We start from the raw sequence: 20,111 nt of genomic DNA, 5'->3' as shown, positions 1-20,111 counted from the left end.
CAACCCAAATTTAGGAATAATATCTTTTTGTTGTTGTTGTCGAGACGGAGTCTCGCACTGTCGCTGGAGTGCAGTGGTGTGATCTTGGCTCACTGCAACCTCCACCTCTGGGGTTCAAGCGATTCTCCTGCCTCAGCCTCCCAAGTAGCTGGGACTACAGGTGTGCACCACCATGCTCAGCAAATTTTTGTATTTTGGGTAGAGATGGGGGTTTCACCATGTTGGCTAAGCTGGTCTTGAACTCCTGACCTCGTGATCTGCCTGCCTTGGCTTCTCAAAGTGCTGGGATTACAGGCATGAGCCAACACACCTGGCCGGAATAATATCTTTTAACAATGCTCTAGTTACCTCCCTGGTTTTTCAGTGTGAGTGGGGAAGGCTTCTGCCCACCTAGAGTAGGTGCAGACAGACACCAGTGTATACCAGTAGCCTCTGACTCGGGGCATTTTGGTAAAGTCTACAGGCAAGTTTTCACATGGGGTTGCTCTTACTTCTTGAACCCCCAGGGGCTGGGCTGGCCCTTGCGGTGGGTTGTTTTGTGCACAGGTTAAGCATCTCTCACAGACCGAACGAGTTACAGCAGTGAGGTGTGGAACATAAAAATGCCACTTGATGGAAGCCTCCCAAGCTGTTTTCCCATGTGTGTCCCTTCATGAAATTGCTTTACAAACTTAGGAGCCGTTATGTCAGGGATGGCTAGCCTCCAGTCAGAGAATTGCCACCAGCCTCCTCTGATACAGTGTCCAGCCTCCTGAGCAAACAAGGCCTTTTCACTAGAGGAATCATTTGGTTCTTCCATAGGTAGATGTTCTGGAAGGAGAGGCATTGCTACAACTTGGTTCTGTGGTGGGGGAGCTGCCATAGTGAGGGAAGAGACCCTTTTCCTGTCTTGAGATGCAAGTCTGCCAATGCTCCCGGCCGAATAAAGCTACTTCCTTCTTTAAATCTGGTGTCTGGGAGGTTTCATCTGTGGCTTGTCCTGCTGCAGTAGCAGCTCGCTTCACTTTCCTATCTGCTTTTCTGTTTCCTCTGGATTCACAGGAAGCATCTGGCTGATGTCCCTTACAGTGCATGACAGCTGCCTTTTCTGGTGCCCACACAGCGTCCAAAAGCTGCAGAATGTCCTCCTTGTTCTTTATTTCTTTCTCTCCTGATGTAAGGAGCCCTCTTTCCTTGTATATGGCTTCACGGACATGCAGTATAGCAAAGGCATATTTAGAGTCAGTGTAGATATTAGCTACTTTTCCTTTTGCCAGCAACGAGGCCTTGTTAAAGCAATCAGCTTGGCCCTTTGAGCCAATGTTCCTTCAGGCAAGGGCTGTGCCTCTATTTCTCAGCCATCAGTGGGCCCAAATTCCTATGTTACTACAGCATACCCTGCTCGGCGGATTTCCTCTGAAATGAAACTGCTGCCCTCCGTGAAGTGATCTACATCTGAACTGTTGAAAGGCTGGTGGGTAAGTAAACCCTCCTGGCTTGAAAATACCTCATCCACTACATCTATGAAGTAATGTTTGGGGGCTCCTATGGGCTCTTTTGTTTTGTTTTGTTTTTTGAGATGGAGTCTCTCTCTTTTTCAGGCTGGAGTGCAGTGGTATGATCTTGGCTCACTGCAACCTCTGCCTCTCAGGTTCGAGTGATTCTCCTGCCTCAGTCTCCTGAGTAGCTGAGACTACAGGCGCATGCCACCACGCCCGGCTAATTTTTTTGTGTTTTTTAGTAGAGATGGGGTTTCATCATGTTGGCCAGGATGGTCTCAAACTCCTGACCTTGTGATCTGCCTGCCTTGGCCTCCCGAAGTGCTGGGATTACAGGCGTGAGCCACCACACCCAGCCTATGGGCTCCTCTATAGGTAACAGCGTGGCTGGATTTAAAGTGTTTGCTGTTTCCACAACTGTGTTAGGGTTTTCACATACGAGCCCTTGATACCTGGTCATTCTTGCGTTAGACAGCCAGCGCTGTTTTTTCTGGTTTAGCAGGGTAATTACTATGTGCAGCACTTGGATAATGACTTTTGTTCCAAAGCTAATTTAACAGCTTCCTGGGCCAGCAGGGCTGTAGCCACTATTGCGTTGAAGCAGTGGGGCCCGCCTAGTGCCAGCGTCCAACTGTTTAGAAAGATATGCCACAGGCCGGTGCCATGACCATTAAGACTACTACAGCTGTTGCCTTTCTTTCATTCACACATAGGAAGAAAGGTTTAGTTTGGTCAGGGATTCCTAAGGCTGGGGCTTGGATTAGAACTTTTTAAATTTCTTTTTTTTCTTTTTTTTTGAGACAGAGTCTTGCTCTGTCACCCAGGCTGGAGTACAGTGGCGCAATCTTGGCTCACTGCAACTTGCACCTCCTGGGTTCAAGCAATTCTCCTGCCTCAGCATCCCGAGTAGCTGGGACTATAGGGGCCTGCCACCACACCTGGCTAATTTTTTTTTTTTGAGATGGAGTCTCACTCTGTCGCCCAGGAGTGCAATGGCATGGTCTCAGTTCACTGCAACCTTCATTTCTCGGATTCAAGCAATTTACCTGCCGCAGCCTCCTGAATAGCTGGGATTATAGGCACCTGCCACCATGCCCGGTTAATTTGTGTATTTTTAGTAGAGACGAGGTTTTACCAGGTTGGCCAGGCTGATCTCAAACTCCTGACCTTGTGATCCACCCACCTCTGCCTCCCAACATGTTGGGATTATGGCAACTGCCACCACATCCGGCCATTTTTTTGGTGTTTTTAGTAGAGACCGGGTTTCACCATGTTGGCCAGGCTAGTCTTGAACCCCTGACCTCGTAATCTGCCTACCTTGGCCTTCCAAAGTGCTAGGATTACAGGGGTGAGCCATCACACCCGGCCAAGCTTTTTTTTTTTTTTTTTTTTTTTTTTTTGAGACTGAATCTTGCTCTGTTGTCAGGCTGGAGTGCAGTGGTGCAATCTCGGCTCACTGCACCCTCCACCTGCTGGGTTCAAGCTATTCTTCCGCCTCAGCCTCCCGAGTAGCTGGGACTATAGTCGCGTGCCACCATGCCTGGCTAATTTTTGTATTTTTAGTAGAGACGGGGTTTCACCATGTTGGCCAGGCTGGTCTCAACCTCTTGACCTCGTGATCTGCCCACATTGGCCTCCCAAAGGTGGAGGTCATCTACATATTGAAGAAGGACACATTCATCTTCAGGTGGAACAAAGGCACTAAGGTCTGAAGCTAGGGCTTCCTCAGAAATGGTCGGGGAATTAAAGAATTTTTGAACCCTTGAGGAAGTCTGGTCCAGGTGTACTGGCTGTCTCCCCAGTGGAAGGCAAAAATGGCCTGACTCGCAGGAGTTAGTCTGAGACAAAAGAAGGCATATTTTAGGTCTAAACATGTAAACCAGGTGCACTGGCAGGAATTTGTCCAAGCAAAGTGTATGGGTTAGGCACTACTGGATGAATTGTGACCACAGCATGGAGATCCTGTACAGGCCTGCTTTCACCAGATGGCTTGCACGTTCCGAGACAACTTACACTTTATACGAATCCTGTGCTTATAAAGCCACTCTTGGCCGGGCGCAGTGGCTCACACCTGTAATCCCAGCACTTTGGGAGGCTGAGGTGGGAGGATCACCTGAGGTCAGGAGTTTGAGACCAGCCTGGCCAACATGGAAAATCCCCGTCTCTACTAAAAATACAAAAAAATTAGCTGGGCATGGTTGGTGGGTACCTGTAATCCCAGCTATTGGGGAGGCTGAGGCAGAGTTTGCAGTGAGCCAAGATCACACCACTGGACTCCAGTGACAGAGTGAGACTCTGTCTCAAAGAAAAAGCCACTCTATATGTTCCTGGAAGCCTATTATGGCACCTGCAAAAATTGGGTAAAGGTGAACCTGTACTGCCTATACTGGGGAAGTTCCTGGGAATAACTACAAAGACGGGTGCCTGGTTCATTGCCAGCCCGGATGGGTTGTCTTCTAGGTATTCTGACTAGGCTGTCTACCTCACATGCTGGCGTATGTACTGATTGACCTTCTTCTTTTACCCACTGTGCTTGGCTATTGATTTTGTGCTTATCAGGGCAATCTTTTTTTCAATGTCCTTCTTTCCTGCAAATTGCATGTTGGTTTCTTCCTAGTCTGAATTGGCCTCCTGCTTCACTCTCCTCTCTCCCTTGGCCCCGGCCTCGGCCCTGTCCTTGCCCTCTTCTAGAGTTATCTCCTCTGCTAGCTAGGGCGGCAAATAGTACTGTAGCCTGTGCCGCGGCCATTACCTCAGCCTTTTCCTTTAGTTTCTCTTTTGCCTTTTGTTCCTCTTCCTGATCACGGTTTATGAACACCTGGGTGGCTATTGATATAAGCTCAGTCGCATTCTATTTTTTTCTTGAGATGGAGTCTTGCTCTGCCTCCTAGGCTGGAGTGCAGTGGTGCGATCTTGGCTCACTGCAACCTCTGCTTCCCAGGTGCAAGTGATTCTCCTGCCTCAGCCTCCTGAGCAGCTGGGATTACAGTTGTGCGCCACCATGCCCAGCTAATTTTTGTATTTTTAGTAGAGACAGCGTTTCACCATGTTGGTCAGGCTGGTCTTGAACTCCTCACCTTGTAATTCACCTGCCTCAGCCTCCGAAAGTGCTGGAAGTACAGGCATGAACCACTGCACCCAGCCGCTCAGAGGCATTCTTGCCATCAAACCCTTCTCATTTCTGAAGCTGCTGCCTGATGTCACTCTGCGACTGACTAATAAAGGCAGTGTTTTCCGTTCTCTGATTTGCAGCAGCCTCAGGGTCAAAAGGAGGATAAAGCCTGTAAGCCTCACAGAGACTCTCATAGAACTGGCTGGGACTTTCCTCAACCTTTCATCGGACTTCTGAAATTTTCCCCATATTCATTGCCTTTCTCCCTCCTGACTTCACTCCATTTAGGGGGGCCTCCCTATATCTTTGTAAACATTCAAATTGATCAGGGTTATTAGGGTCCCAGTTTGGGTCAGCATCAGGGAAATGGGCTTCTGCATAGAGCTGCGTGTGCCTTCAGGCACATTGTTTTCCAGCCGCCTGCTCTACTCTATGTCTCTCTGTACTGAATAGTGTTACAAGCAGCTCCTGACAATCTGCCCATGTGGGATTATGAGTTAGAAAAACTGATCTCGTATCAATTACTGCTTGGGGCTTTTCTGTGTATGAAGGGTCATGATGTTTCTAGTTTAAGAGATCAGTTGTGGAGAAGGGCAAGTAGGAGTAGACGCATACTCCTCCTCTCACCTGGCCCTGTTCATCAAGATAAATTTGAGCCTGAGTTTCTCTGAGTCACATCTGCAGGGCATGGGTACAGCCAGATTGAAGCCACTGCATGTCTTCCTGGAAGAGATCACAAGACAATTTCAGAGGCCGTGCGTTTCAGGAACTGTGGTTCCTGCCTATCTCTCTTGAACTTGGATGGCAGGGGGGTCCCTCTCCGTGGGGCGATGCTTGAGCCCCACTGCTTTCTGAACTTGTTTCCTCAAAGGACATCTGCCCTATTCTTGTCTGAGCCTTGCTGGGATGGATATATGGGGGCATAGGGAGGAGGAGTTTCTAAGTCCTCAGGGTGGGGTATAGAAGCCTGTAAAACGGGTTTTTCTTGGTTCCCTGGGTTTTTAGTTTCTTCTGGGGGCTTACATATTACAAGTTTTTCTGGCTTCCTTCAGACCTCCATGGGCGACCAGAGTCTTACAATATTTAACCACGCACAGGCCAAGCCACTTGGGCTGTGTCTAGATAACACTTTGCCAAGAGTCGATGTATGGAAACTGATCGGAGGCCAGGACTGGCCTGTTGCCCTGTTACTACTTTAATTACTTCAAAAACTCTGCCAGTAATTTTACAGTTGAGAGTGCCCTCTGGTGGCTAACCATTTCCAAAGGCTGGCCACTTCAGCTCACAAAGAGCCCTTAACTTCTGATGCGACAGTTTTACACCATATTCCCCAGAAAGGCCTTTCTTGAAATTGTTTAGCATACGCTCCAAAGGAGGAGGCTTTGATTCGTTTTTCCATTTTGATTCACCACCTCCCGCCTTCACTCTCACGATGCACAATCACTGACTCTCGACGCAGGCTGATCTGGTCAGGTCCTATTATGGGAGGTTCGGATAGTGCTTAGTCAGGAGGATCCCTTAATCCCCCATGGTGCACCTGCCTTTCTTAGGACTGATGCTCCTTTGGACTGTATGCACCACCCGAGGACAGTCCAGCCACGCAGTCATCTCGAAATGCACAGTGCATGCTAAGGGATCTGTGTCTCCTCACGTCACTCCCTGCATTGGTTTCTCCTGGAACCATCTCTTTCCTGCACTTTCACACACCGTCCCATCCCAAGACTCCTCAGTGGACTTGGCGAGCTCCATCTCTCCACACTCTGGCGGTTTAAATTTCTCAATACCGACTTGGAAAGAACGATTCTGCCACTCTATCCACAAGCTCTGCCCCGCTGCTCTATCCGCAAGCTCTGCCCGGCTGCTCTATGTTGGCTGCCAGCTCAGCAGGCGCTATCCTGCTGCTCTCTGCTGGCTCTTAGGGTGTAAGGGTTGCCACCAGGTCCAGCAACCCCTGGATTGGGCTTCTCTCTCTCTCTCTCTCTCTCTTTTTTTTTTTAAATGGAGTCTTGCTCTGTCGTTAGGCTGGAGTGCAATGGCATGATCTCGGTTCACTGCAATCTCCGCCTCCCAGGTTCAAGTGATTCTCCTGCCTCAGTCTCCCGAGTAGCTGGAATTATAGGCATGTGCCACCATTCCCAGCTAATTTTTGTATTTCTATAGAGATGGATTTCACCGTGTTGGCCAGGATGGTCTCAATCTCCTGACCTCATGATCTCCCAAGGTACTGGGATTACAGGCTTGAGCTACCCGTGCCCAGCCTGGGCTTCTTTTAACCCTTGAGAGGTGATCAAGCTCTCACCTGCCCCCTACGGCAGGATTTTCTCCATTCTCTACGACAGGATTTTCCTGTCCTCTACGACAGAATCTTTTTTCCTTTTTTACTCTGTCTTGGGCCCTTGATGCCTTACCACAGTTCCTGAAGCGTGAAGCCTCTGAAATTGTCTTGTCTTCTCTTCCAGGTTCCATTGTGCTGTCGCGGGAAGGGTTCGGGGACGTGGAAGAGCCAAGCTCCTGTCTCAGGAAACTCAGGAAACTGTCCCATCGGTGCATCTCAGGACTAGGGTCTCCCCAGGCCCAGGGACCCAAGCCCCACAGGCAAAGGAGACAGTAAACCTGTTATCTCCGTTCTTCTGGCTGGCTCCTGGGTTTCAGCACCAAAATGTTGTGGAAATTTGAGCCAATAAAAACAGAGACCAAGAGACACAAGGGAATCTCTTTACTGGAGCTCCGGCTGACGGCAGCCTCACTGCCCATAATGGCCGCCAGCCCTGGACAAAGAGAACGCATTGATTTTGTACAATTTGAGGCAGGGAAACAAGGCAGGAAACAAGTTTTGGACAAAGACAGTTAATCAAGTTTTACAATCTTGGGCTTCGTGGTTATTTGACTATAACCTTGCAGCTGAGGTAGGAGGTGGAAAGGTTGAGGAGGACACCCAAGGAGACCAGAAAAACAGGAATCGTGGATGTATGTGCCGGCTGCAGACCTAACATATGCTCTGGTGCTCTTATCTGCATAGGGAGGGGGTTGTACCGGGTCTGCTTTGCCTCTGCTTTCTCTAAACAGGTTTTATGACTCGCCTGGAGTGTGGGCTGTGAGATAAGTTTGCAGCTGCAGTTAGGTAGGCTAAGCTGGGAGGGGTTACTTATTTTGGTGTACTATGATTTTTCTTTTTTTAATTTTGTATGTATATATATAAATATATGTATTTATATATATATACATATATTTAACTCAAACTCTCGACCTCAGGTGATCTGCCCGCCTTGGCCTCCAAAGTGCTTGGATTCCAGGCGTGAGCCGCTGCGCCTGGCCTGTGATTTTTCTTAATGACCGAGCCCTAATGTTAACTGTTACTTATTCTATCTTAATTCTGCCTTTGATTTTATTTTCCTCCTCAGGCGTATCACCTGAGGTCAGGCGTATCAGCTGGGCCAACATGGTAAAACCCTGGCTCTACTAAAACTACAAAAAATTAACCAGGTGTGGTAGCATGCACCTGTAATTACAGCTACTCAGGAGGCTGAGGCAGGAGAATCGCTTGAACCTGGGAGGCAGAGGTTGCAGTGAGCTGAGATTGCGCCACTGCACTCCAGCCTAGGCAAGAATAAGACTTATTTCCAAAAACAAAAGAGAGAGAGAGAGAGAGGCTCAAGATAGAGGCTGGGTGCCGTGGCTCATGCCTGGAATCTCAGCACTTTCGCAGGAGAATTACATGAGCCCAGGAGTTTGGGACCAGCCTGGGCAACATTGGGAGACTCTGCCACTGAAAAAATTAACAAATTAGCCAGTCATGGTGGGGGGTGCCTGTAGTCCCTCTACCTAATTTTAAAATGGGTTTTAAGCCGAGGCCAGTGGATTGCTTGAGGCCAGGAGTTTGAGACCAGCCTGGCCAACATAGTGAAATCCCATCTCTACTAAATACACGAATTAGCTGGGCATGGGGGCACACCCCTGTAATCCCAGCTATTCTGGAGGCTGAGGCAGGAGAATTGCTTGAACCTGGGAGGCAGAAATTCCAGTGAGCCAAGATCACGCCATTGTACTCCAGCCTGGGTGACAGAGTGAGACTGTCTCAAAACAATAACAACAACAAAAAAAGACAAAGAAAAGGAGGTTTTATGATTCACCCTGAGCATCATAGGGATCTCTCAAAAAAAAAAAATTTGTTTTTAAACTCGCCATAGGTGGTGTACACTTGTAGTTTCCGCTACTTGGGAGACTGAAGTAGGAGGGTTGCGTGACCCTGGGAGGTCCAGGCTGCAGTGAGCCGCGATTAGGCCACTACACTCCAGCCTGGGTGACAGAGCAAGACTCTGCCCCCCCCAAAAAAAAAAAAAAAAAAAAAAACCTGGGCAAGGTTGCTCATGCCTGTAATCCCAGCACTTTGGGAAGCTGAGGTGGGTGGATGAATTGAGGTTAGGAGTTTGAGACCAGCCTGGCCAACATGGTGAAACCCCGTCTCTACAAAAATACAAAAATTAGCCAGGCATGGTGGTGGGTGCTTGTAATCCCAGCTACTAGGGAGACTGAGGCAGGAGAATCGTTGGAACCTGGGAGGCAGAGGTTGCAGTCAGCTGAGATTGTGCCACTTCACTTCAGCCTGGAAAACAGAGCAAGACTATGTCTCAAAAAAAAAAAAAAAAAAGTAATGCTCTTGAATCATCCTGAAACCATCCCCACCCCCAGTCCATGGAAAAATTGTCTTCCATGAAACTGGTCCCTGGTGCCAAAAAGGTTGGGGACGGCTGAAGTTAATCCACACCCTGACTTCTGGGTGAGGGGGCAACGTTCCTCTCTGATCCTCAGCTTCTGAATCTCTGAATGGGATATTGGGGGTCATGGTAACCTCCTTGCAGGGGAGCGACCTCCCTGGGACCCTAAGAGATGGACTCAGGTTTCCAGTCTTCAACATCTGGCAGGCCTCCCAACATCTGGCAGGTCTCCAACATCTGGCTGGTCCCTGAGACGCTGGATGGGGAGAGAGGGAGTGGGTGCATCAGGAGGGCTTCCTGGAGGTGGTAGATAGATCTTGGCTTTCGGACTCTGTCGTGGGAAAAGGTAGATGAGGTGAGTTTTGAAGTCTGGGCCCCTGGGGCAGTGTGTTGGGGGTTAAGTTCTCTGCAGTGGCAGTTGAGGCTGCAGCAAGGATGTGGGGGAGGCCTTGATCAATGGTGGAGGATTCTCGGGTCCATGACCTTCCCTAAGCTCTGGGGACAGGCATCCAGGCCTCTCAGCTCAGCCCCCAGCTCAGCCTGCCAGGTGCTCCCCATGCTGGGCTGAGCCATTCTGTCAGATATAAAACCCTGGTGGCTTTCTTCCAGTTGGTAGGAAAAAGCTACACCAGGGTTGGATTTTATTGTTTTTAGGTTTTTCTTCTTTATTTTATTTTATGTTTTTAGAGACAGAGTCTCCCTCTGTTGCCCAGGTTGGAGTGCAGTGGTATGATCATGGCTCACTGCACCTTTGAACTCCTGGGATCAAGAAATCCTCCTGGGCTGGGTGTGGTGGTTCACGCCTGTCATCCCAGCTCTCTGGGGAGGCTGAAGTGGGCGGATCAACTGAGATGAGGAGGTCCAGACCAGCCTGACCAACATGGTGAAACCCTGTCTCTATTAAAAATACAAAAATTAGCCAAGTATGGTGGCAGGCTCCTGTAATACCAGCTACTCGGGAGCCTGAGGCAAGAGAATAGCTTGAACCCTCAAAACGAAGGTTGCAGTGAGCTGAGATCGTGCCATTGCACTCCAGCCTGGGTGACAAGAGTGAGACTTCATCTCAAAAAAAAAAAAAAAAGAGATCCACTTGCCTCAGCCTCCCAAGTTCTGGGATTGCAGGCACATGCCACCACACTAGGCTAATTTTTTATTTTTTGTTGGCCTCCAACTCCTGACCTCAAGGAATCCTCACACCTCGGCCTCCCACAGCATTGGGATTACAGGTGTGAGCCACTGCATCCAGCCAGGATTTTCCTCTAACATTTTTTCAGTCACGAGTCAGCCTCGGTGGGCGACAGGGTATGTCAGGGATTTGTGTGCCTGGCTGTGAGGCTGGTGTGGGTGCCACATGCCACCTAAGTGGACCTCTAGGATCTGGACCTTCCTGGGCTGTCATCTGCCTGCTCTGTTCTCAGTGGAGCAAACCACCCCATGCATGCTGGCTACAAGCACCTGTCGCCATATCCTCTCTCCTGGCCCCCGGCTGACCAGGCTCACTGGGGTTCTTTTGTTCCATGTGATGGTGGCTGCCATTGTCTGGGGGCTAGGCTGGCTGGATGTTCCATCTGTCATGGATCTGTCATGTCTGGGAGAGCTGACCTCTCCATGTGGCCTCTCCATGTAGACTCCTGAGCAAGATGGCCACACTCCTCCCATGGTGACTTGGGGTCCCCAGCATACAAAGCAGAGACTGCTGGGTCAGTGTCACTAGCGGTGTGTCCTGTGAGTTCAGTGGAGTCCAGGTCAGCCCACATCCTGGGCTTTTTGCATTTTAGTAGAGACGGGGTTTCACCATGTTGGTCAGGATGGTGTGCGTGTGTGTGTGCATGTGTGTGAGTGTGCATGTTGGTGAGGGTGAACACATAAGGGCCTGAATATCATTTTGAGACTCTGTCTCAATTAATCAATTCATTTTTGACGTGGCATCTCACCCTGTCTCCCAGGCTAGAGTGCAGTAGTGTAATCTCAGCTCACTGCAACCTCTGCCTCCCAGGTTCAAGTGATTCTCCTGCCTCATCCTCTTAAGTACCTAGGACTACAGGTGTGCACCACCATGCCTGGCTAATTTTTTGTATTTGTAGTAGAGACGGGGTTTCACCATGTTGGTCAGGCTGGTCTTGAACTCCTGACATCAGGCAATCCATGTGCTTCTCCTGCCTTAGCCTGGCGATTACAGGCGTGAGCCACTGCACCTGGCCAAAAATTTTTAAATTTTAATTTCTCATTTTTTTAAGTCTTTCCTCCTCTCCCTATCCCCGCCATTTTTTTTTTTTTTTTTTTTTTTTAAGAGATGAGGTCTTGTTCTGTTGCCCAGGCTGGTCTCGAACTCCTTAGCTCAAGTGATCCTCCCACCTTAGCCTCCAAAGCACTGGGATCACAGGCATGAGCCACGGTGTCCGCTGTTACCTACTCTTAAGGGGATTGTTTGATGCTAATGGGTCCTTTCTCTGCTGGGTGCCATTTGCACCAATAGAACAAAACCAGGTTTGGTAAAGCAAGATTGAAACTTTATTAGTCAATCAATGAATGGAGAAAGGGAGGAACTCCCATTCAAAGCGCCTTCTCTCTGAAGGTGTGGTGAGGGAGATCTTTATTATTTTTATTTTTAATTTTAATTTTTTAAAGATGGAATCTTGCTCTGTCGCCAGGCTGGAGTGCAGTGGCACAATCTCAGCTCACTGCAAACTCTGCCTCCTGGGTTCAAATGATTCTCCTGCCTCAGCCTTGGAGCAGGTAGGACTACAGGCGTGCACCACCATGCCCAGCTAATTTTTTGTATTTTAGTAGAGACGGGGTTTCACTATGTTGGTCAGGATGGGGTCGATCTCTTCACCTCGTGATCCGCCCGCCTTGGCCTCCCAAAGTGCTGGGATTACAGGCATGAGCCACCGCGTCCGGCCGTTTAAGGGGGATCTTTAAAGTTTCTTGGGGCATGTATGTGCACAGTGGGGGCAGGGATTTCTGGAAAGAGGCAGGGCTATCTAGGGATAACTGAAGTGTGCAGTCTTTTTTGTACCTGGCATATATGTGCTTAGCAAAGTGCACCTCTCCCTACTGGAGACTTTTTTTTTCTTTTTCCTTTTTTTTCTGAGACAGAGTCTCGCTCATTCACACAGGCTGGAGTGCCGTGGGGTAATCTTGGCTCGCTGCAACCTCCACCTCCTGGGTTTAAGCGATTCTCCTGCCTCAGCCTCCTGAGTAGCTGGGATATAGGTTTGACCCACTGCACCCCGCTTTTTGTTTTGAAACGGCAACTCAGTCTGTCTCTCAGCCTGAAGTACAGTGGTGCAATCACATCTCACTGCAGCCTCGACCTTCTGGGTTCAAGCAATCCTCCTGCCTCAGCCTCCCAAGTAGCTGGGACTACAGGCACGCACCACCACGCCCGGCTAATTTTTACATTATTTTTTTGTAGAGAGAGGGTGTTACCATGTTGCCCAGGCTGGTCTTGAACTCTTGGGCTTAAGTGATCCTCCCTCCTCAGACTCCCAAAGTGCTGGGATGACAGGGGGGAGCCACTGCGCCCTGGCTGTGGAGGTTTTACTTTGCCCGTGAAGTGAGGATTCAGGCCGACGGATTACCGCTGAGGTCAGCTCTCATCTTGTGGCTCAGTTGTGGTTATTGGCATCCGGCCTTCATTCCTGTAAGCAAGACCAGCTATGAGCAGAGGTTTATTGCACAAATCTGGGGCTTCCTAAAAGAATGGATGTTACAGTCCAGACATGGTGACTCACGGCTATAATCTCAGCACTTTGGGAGGCTGAAGCAGGCAGATCACTTGAGGTCAGGAGTTTGAGCCAAGTCTCCCTCCTCAGACTCCCAAAGTGCTGGGATGACAGGGGGGAGCCACTGCGCCCTGGCTGTGGAGGTTTTACTTTGCCCGTGAAGTGAGGATTCAGGCCGATGGATTCCCGCTGAGGTCCGTTCTAATCTTGTGGCTCAGTTGTGGGTATTGGCATCCGGCCTTCGTTCCTGTAAGCAAGCACAGCTGTGAGCCTAGGTTTATTGCACCGGTTCTGAGCTCTCTAAAATTGGATGTTGGCCGGATGTGTTACAGGCTCACCCCCGTAATCCCAGCACTTTGGGAGAACGAGGCAAGCAGGTCACTATGTCAGGACTTTGAGTCTATCCTGGCCAACATAGTGAAACCCCGTCTCTCCTAAAAATAATACAAGAAATTAGCTGGGCATGGTGGCAGGCACCTGTAATCCCAGCTACCTGGGAGGCTGAAGCAGGAGAATCACTTGAACCTGGGAGGTGGAGATTGCAGTGAGCCAAGATTGCTCCACTGCACTCCAGATTGGGCAGTAGTGCGAGACTCTGTCTCAAAAAAAAAAGAAAAAAACTTTGTGAGGCTGAGGTGGGCGGATCACCTGAGGTCAGGAGTTCGAGACCAGCCTGACCAACATGGAGAAACCCGTCTCTACTAAAAATGCAAAATTAGCCAGGCGTGGTGGTGCATGCCTGTAATCGCAGCTTCTCGGGAGGCCGAGGCAGGAGAATCACTTGAACCCAGGAGGTAGATGTGGCAAGTTGAGATCACGTCATTGCACTCCAGCTTTGTCGACAAGATTGAAACTGTCTCAAAAAAAAAAAATTGGATGTTATGCTGCCGTGATGTTGCCTCCTGGGGTCACACCATTGTCTCAGCCACACTATCTACCAGGTCTCTGTCACACCCCTTTCCAGAACCGGTAAATCCATAGAGACAGAAAGTAGAGGCATAGGAATTTCTATGCTGAATTCCTCCTCCTGCACAGTGTGACTGTATTTGAATACAGGGTCTTTAAAGGGGTGACTAAGGCCAGGTGCGGTGCCTCACACCTGTCATCCCAGCACTTCCGGAGGCCGAGGTGGGTGGATCACATGAGGCCAGGAGTTTGAAACCAGCCTGGGCAACATAGGGAGAGCCTGTTTCTACTGAAAATACAAAAAATTGGTCGGTGCGATGGTGCGCACCTGAATCCCAGCTACTCAGGAGGCTGAGGCACGAGAAATGCTTGAGAACAGGAGGCAGAGGTTGCAGTGAGCCGAGATCGCGCCACTGCACTCCCGCCTGTGCAACAGAATGGACTCTGTCTAAAAAAAATCTTTTTTTGAAATTAGCCAGATGTGGCGGTGTGCACCTGTGGTCCCAACTACTCAGGAGGCTGAGGCAGGAAGATTGCTTGATTCCAGGAGGCTGTAGTGATCTGTGATTGCACCACTACACTCCAGCCTGGGAGACAGAGTAAGACCGTCTCAAAAAACAAAACAAAACAAAACACCAAAAGAACAAAAAAACAGAAAATAAGGTGGTTTAGTTAATATGAAAACATGAAGCTGTTAGGGCGGGTCCTCATCCAATCTGCCTGGTGTCCTTACAAGAAGAAAAAATAGAGATACAAAGAAATACAAAGGTGCACACAGAGGAAAGACCACGTGAGGAGAAGCCAACCCTGGGCCGGGCACGGTGGCTCACTCTGTTTGGGAGGCCAAAGGGAGGCGGGGGATGGATCACGTGAGGTCAGAAGTTCGAGATCAGCCTAGAAACATGGCAAAACCCCGTCTCTACTAAAAATACAAAAATTAGCTGGGCATGGTGGTGGGTATCTGTAGTCCCTGCTACTCAGGAGGCTGAGGCAGGAGAATCGCTTGAATCTGGGAGGCAGAGGTTGTAGTGAAATGAGATCATGCCACTGCACTCCAGTGTAGGTAACAGAGCAAGACTTCATCTCAAACAAACAGCCAGCGTGGTGGTTCCTGCCTGTAATCCCAGCATTTTGGGAGGCCAAGGGGTGGGGGGCGGATCACCTGAGGTCAGGAGTTTGAGACCAGCCTGACCAGCATGGTAAAACTCCATCTTTACTAAAAATACAACAATTAGCTGGCATGGTGGCGCAGGCCTGTAATCCCAGCTACTCGGTAGGCTGATGCAGAAGATTCGCTTGAACCTGGGAGACGGAGATTGCGGTGAGCCAAAATTGTGCCACTGCACTCCAGCCTGGGCAGCAAGAGCAAAACTCGGTCTCAAAGAAACAGAAACCAACCCTGATGACACCTTGATCTCGGACGCCAGCCTCCAGAAATGTAAGTTTCTGTTAAGGCACCCAAGCTGTGATGTTTCCTTCTGGCAGTCCTAGCAAGCTAAAGCTAGTAAGATAGCTCAGAAGCTCTTTTCTTTTCTCCTTTTCTTGTTTCTTTAGAGACAGGGTCTTGCTCTGTCTCCCAGGGTGGAGTGCAGTGGGGCATTTATAGCTCACTGTAGCCTCAACCTCCCAGGCTCAAGAGATCCTCCAGCCTCAGCCTCCTGAGTAGCTGGGACTACAGGTGTCCACCACTGTGTCCAGCTAATTTAAAACAAAACAAAAAAATTGTTTCATACAGATGGGATCTGGCCATGTTGACCAGACTAGCAAAACCTGCTTTAAAAAGGTATTTGTTGGTGGTCAGGTGCAGCAGATTACGTGTTATCCAGCACTTTGGGAGGCTGAGGCATGAGGCTTGTTTGAGCCCAGGTGTTGGAGATCAGGCTGGGCAATAGAGTGAGATCTCATCTCTACTAAAAAATAAAATAGCTGGGCATAGTGGCATGTATCTGTAGGTTCTGTAGTTCTAGCCGCTTAGGAGCCTGTGGTGGGAGGACTGCTTGAGCCTGGGAGACTGAGGCTACAGTGAGCTGTGATCACCCCACTGCACTCCAGCCCGGGCAATGGAGCAAGATCCTGTCTCTCAAACAACAATAATAAAATGTATTTGTTGAATGCTGCTGTGTATCAGTGCTGCTTCTGGTTCCAGCCATGAACAAAATAGCCCTGAAAAACGGGGCAGGCTTGATGGCTCATGCTTGTAATCTCAGCACTTTGGGAGATCAAGGCAGGTGGGACGCCAACATGGTGAAACCCCGTCTCTACTAAAAATACAAAAATGAGGCAGGATTGGTGACAGGTGCCTGTAATCTGAGATATTTGGGAGGCTGATTCAGGAGAATTGCTTGAACTAAGGAGGCAGAGGTTGCAGTGAGCTGAGATCTCGCCATCGCACTCTAGCCTGGGTGACAAGAGTGAAGCTCTGCCTCAAAACAAAACAAAACAAACAAAAAATTAGCTGAATGTGGTAGCACATGCCTGTAATCCCAGCTACTCAGGAGGCTGATGCACAAGAGTCACTTGAATTTGGGAGGCAGAGGCTGCAGTGAGCTGAGATCGCGCCACTGCACTCCAGCCTGTATGACAGCAATATCTTGTCTCCCCCCCGCCCCCAAAAAAAGAAAAAAAAGAAAAGAAAAAGAAAAAAAGACCGAGTATGGTGGCTCACAGACCAGCCTGGCCAACATGGTGAAACCCCATCTCTATTAAAAATACAAAATTAGCCAGGCATGGTGGTGCACACCTGTAATTCCAGCTACTCAGGAGGCTGAGGCAGGAGAATTGCTTGAACCTGGGAGGCAGAGGATGCAGCCTCCACTGCAAACTCTAGCCTGGGTGACAGCACTGCATCACTGCAAGATCACACCACTGCAAACTCTAGCCTGGGTGACAGAGTGAAACTCTGTCTCAAAACAAAACAAAACAAAACAAAATGGGGGCCGGGTGTGGTGGCTCACGCCTGTAATCCCAGCACTTTGGGAAGCTCAGGCAGGCGGATCACGAGGTCAGGAGTTCGAGACCATCCTGGCTAACACAGTGAAACCCTGTCTTTACTAAAAATATAAAATAATTAGCTGCGGGTGGTGGCAGGTGCCTGTAGTCCCAGCTATTCAGGAGGTTGAGGCAGGAGAATCTCTTGAACCCAGGAGGGAGAGGTTGCAGTGAGCCAAGATTGTGCCACTGCACTCCAGCCTGGGTGACAGAGGGAGGCTCTGTCTCAAAAATTAGAAAAATGGATAGAGGGTGTTTCTGGCTGCAGTGGGGAGAACGGAGCCTGCAGGAAACAGAGAGACCAGGGAGGGGAAAACTGCACTGATCCCCAGAGGTCAGGAAGGGGCAGAACCTAGCTGGCAAGTGAAGGAGGTCAGGCACTTAACCCTTGGGTTTAAACTGGAATGATGAATTTGGGAGTTGTGTCGCCCCCTTGTGGTAGAGGTCAGGAAGACACTGAACCCTAGGGTTTGAACTGGAATGATGCATTTGGGAGTTGTGTGGCGCCCTCTTGTGGTAGAGCCCGGGAAGGCACTGGACCCTTGGGTTTGGACTGGAATAATGAATTTGGGAGTTGTGTGGCGCCCCTGCTGGATTCTGGGTCTGTTTTGGAGGAGAAGGTGATGGGGCTGCAGGATTGGCAGGCACATCTCGGAAGATGGCGCTAACCGCGAGCAGGAGACGATGGGACAAGGCTTGAGTGGGCGACTCTTAGGAGACCAGACTAGAACCTGCAACACTGGAGCGGCCTGTGAGGCCCCCTTGTGGTAGAGGCCGGGAAGGCACTGGACCCTTGGGTTTAAACTAGAATAATGAGGTCTAGTGGTTTGAATGAGAAGACGGAACCAGAGCCGGGTGCAGGCAGTGGACGCCGTTCCACCGAGAGCAGAAGATGGCAGTGAACGTATACTCAACATCAGTGACCAGTGATAATCTAAGTCGACATGACATGCTGGCCTGGATCAATGAGTCTCTGCAGATGAATCTGACAAAGATTGAACAGTTGTGCTCAGGGGCTGCCTATTGTCAGTTTACGGACATGCTGTTTCCTGGCTTCATTGCCTTGAAGAAAGTGAAATTCCAAGCTAAGCTAGAACACGAGTACATCCAGAACTTCAAAATACTACAAGCGGGTTTTAAGAGGATGGGTGTTTACATAATAATTCCTATGGACAGATTAGTAAAAGGAAAGTTTCAGGAAAATTTTGAATTTTTTCAGTGGTTCAAGAAGTTTTTTGATGCAAACTATGATGGAAAAGACTATGACCCTGTGGCTGCCAGACAAGGTCAAGAAACTGCGGCGGCTCCTCCCTCGTTGCTCCAGCTCTGAATAAACCGAAGAAACCTCTTAGTTCTAGCAGTGCAGCTCCCCGGAGTCCCATCTCAACACAGAGAACTGCTGCGGCTCCTAAGGCTGACCCTGGTGTGGTGCGAAAGAACCCTGGTGTGGGCAATGGGGATGACGAGGCAGCTGAGTTGATGCAGCAGGTCAACGTATTGAAATTTACTGTCGAAGACTTGGAGAAAGAGAGGGACTTCTACTTTGGAAAGCTACGGAACATTGAATTGATTTGCCAGGAGAATGAGGGGGGAAAACGACCCTGTATTGCAGAGGATTGTAGTCATTCTGTATGCTACAGATGAAGGCTTTGTGATACCTGATGAAGGGGGTGCACAGGAGGAGCAGGAAGAGTATTGACAGCCTGGACCAGCAGAGCAACATCCGAATTCTTCACTCCAAATCATGTGCTTAACTGTCAAATACTCCCTTTTATTATCCTTAGAGGACTCACTGGTTTCTTTCCTAAGCAAAAAGTACCTCTCCTTAAAGTGCACTTTGCAGACGTCTCACTCCTTTTCCAATAAGTTTGAGTGAAGAGCTACCTTGTAGCAGAGCAGTATCAACATCTAGTTGGTTCACCTGGGAAACAAAGAGGCTGACTGTGGGGCTCACTGTGTGATGCGGGTCACACTGAGTGCTGGAGGAGGGGTTATGTCATATGCTGAGGCGGCGACCTCAGTGGAGTAATGTAAAGACTGAATTGAATTTTAAGCTAATGTGAAATCAGAGAATGTTGTAATAAATAAATGCCTTAAGAGTATTTAAAATATGCTTCCATATTTCAAAATATAAAATGAACATGAAAGGAGATTTTGCATTTGACATTGTGTCTGGGAAGGAAGGGTGAGACCTTGGACCCTTTGGAACCTGCTGTCACAGGTCTTACAGGGCTGTTTGAATCCTCACCGGCCTAGGCTTTGGTCTAAAAGGAACATTTAAAAAGTTGCCCTGTAAAGCCATGTGGTGTCATTGACCAGTTGCATCATTGCTAAAAGGCAAGAGGCATCGTTGCCTGAATAATATGTGTTTCAGCCCTGAGATGTTCGAGTTGAAGAGCTCGGTTTTCATTGAGGATTTCTGTTTTTCCAGTTGTCCCCAAAATTTCCATGTATTATGTTTTTGGGGAAGTGAGGTGTGCCCAGTTGTTTAATCTGACAACTACTTTTTGGGACTTGCCCACATCTCTGGGATTTTAATGGCGATTGTATGCCATGTTACTGACTTTTAGGTTTACATTTACCACGTTTCTCTTCTCAGGTCCCCTTGCCCACTGGGGACTCCTCTTTGGCTCCTTGAAGTTTGCTGCTTAGAGGTGGAAATGCAGCAGGCAGGCGATCATGCTACAACTTCTTTCTGGACCTCTGGCGAAGGGAGTGGCCGGTGAAGGCCTCGTTACCTTGGGATCTGCAGGGCTGGGGTGTTTTCGGGATCTGCAAGGCTGGGGTGTTCTCGGGATCTGCTGTCCACAGCTCTCCACTGTAATCTGAATACTTTGCCAGTGCACTAATCTCTTTGGAGATAAAATTCATTAGTGTGTTACTAAATGTTCATTTTCTTTTGCAGAAAATACAGTACCGTGTCTGAATTATTAATATTTAAAGTATTTCATTTCTTAGCTCTCCTGATTTGCTTTGCCCACAGCCTATTCAGTTCCTTTTTTTGGCAGGATTCTGCAAAATGTATCTCACCCACTACTGAGATTGTTCAGCCCCTGATGTATTTGTATTGATTTGTTTCTGGTGGTAGCTTGTCCTAAAATGTGTGTAGAAAGCAAGTGTTTTATGATAAAATTGATGTGTAGTGCACACTGTTTGGAATTCAGAGGAAAACCCAGATTCATTG

The 20,111-nt window shown here is 49.0% G+C and overlaps 1 pseudogene; it reads left to right on the top strand.

The window, feature by feature from the left end:
- Nucleotides 1-17,068: 17,068 nt before the first annotated feature.
- Nucleotides 17,069-19,275, top strand: LOC100414374 (microtubule-associated protein RP/EB family member 1 pseudogene; annotated as a pseudogene).
- The last annotated feature ends 836 nt before the right edge of the window (nt 19,276-20,111 follow it).

This window comes from Callithrix jacchus, chromosome 22 (assembly GCF_049354715.1).
Source record: "Callithrix jacchus isolate 240 chromosome 22, calJac240_pri, whole genome shotgun sequence".
Taxonomy (NCBI): domain Eukaryota; kingdom Metazoa; phylum Chordata; class Mammalia; order Primates; family Cebidae; genus Callithrix; species Callithrix jacchus.
Note: the sequence above shows the minus strand (reverse complement) of the source record. Positions and strands in the feature narration are given on the sequence as shown.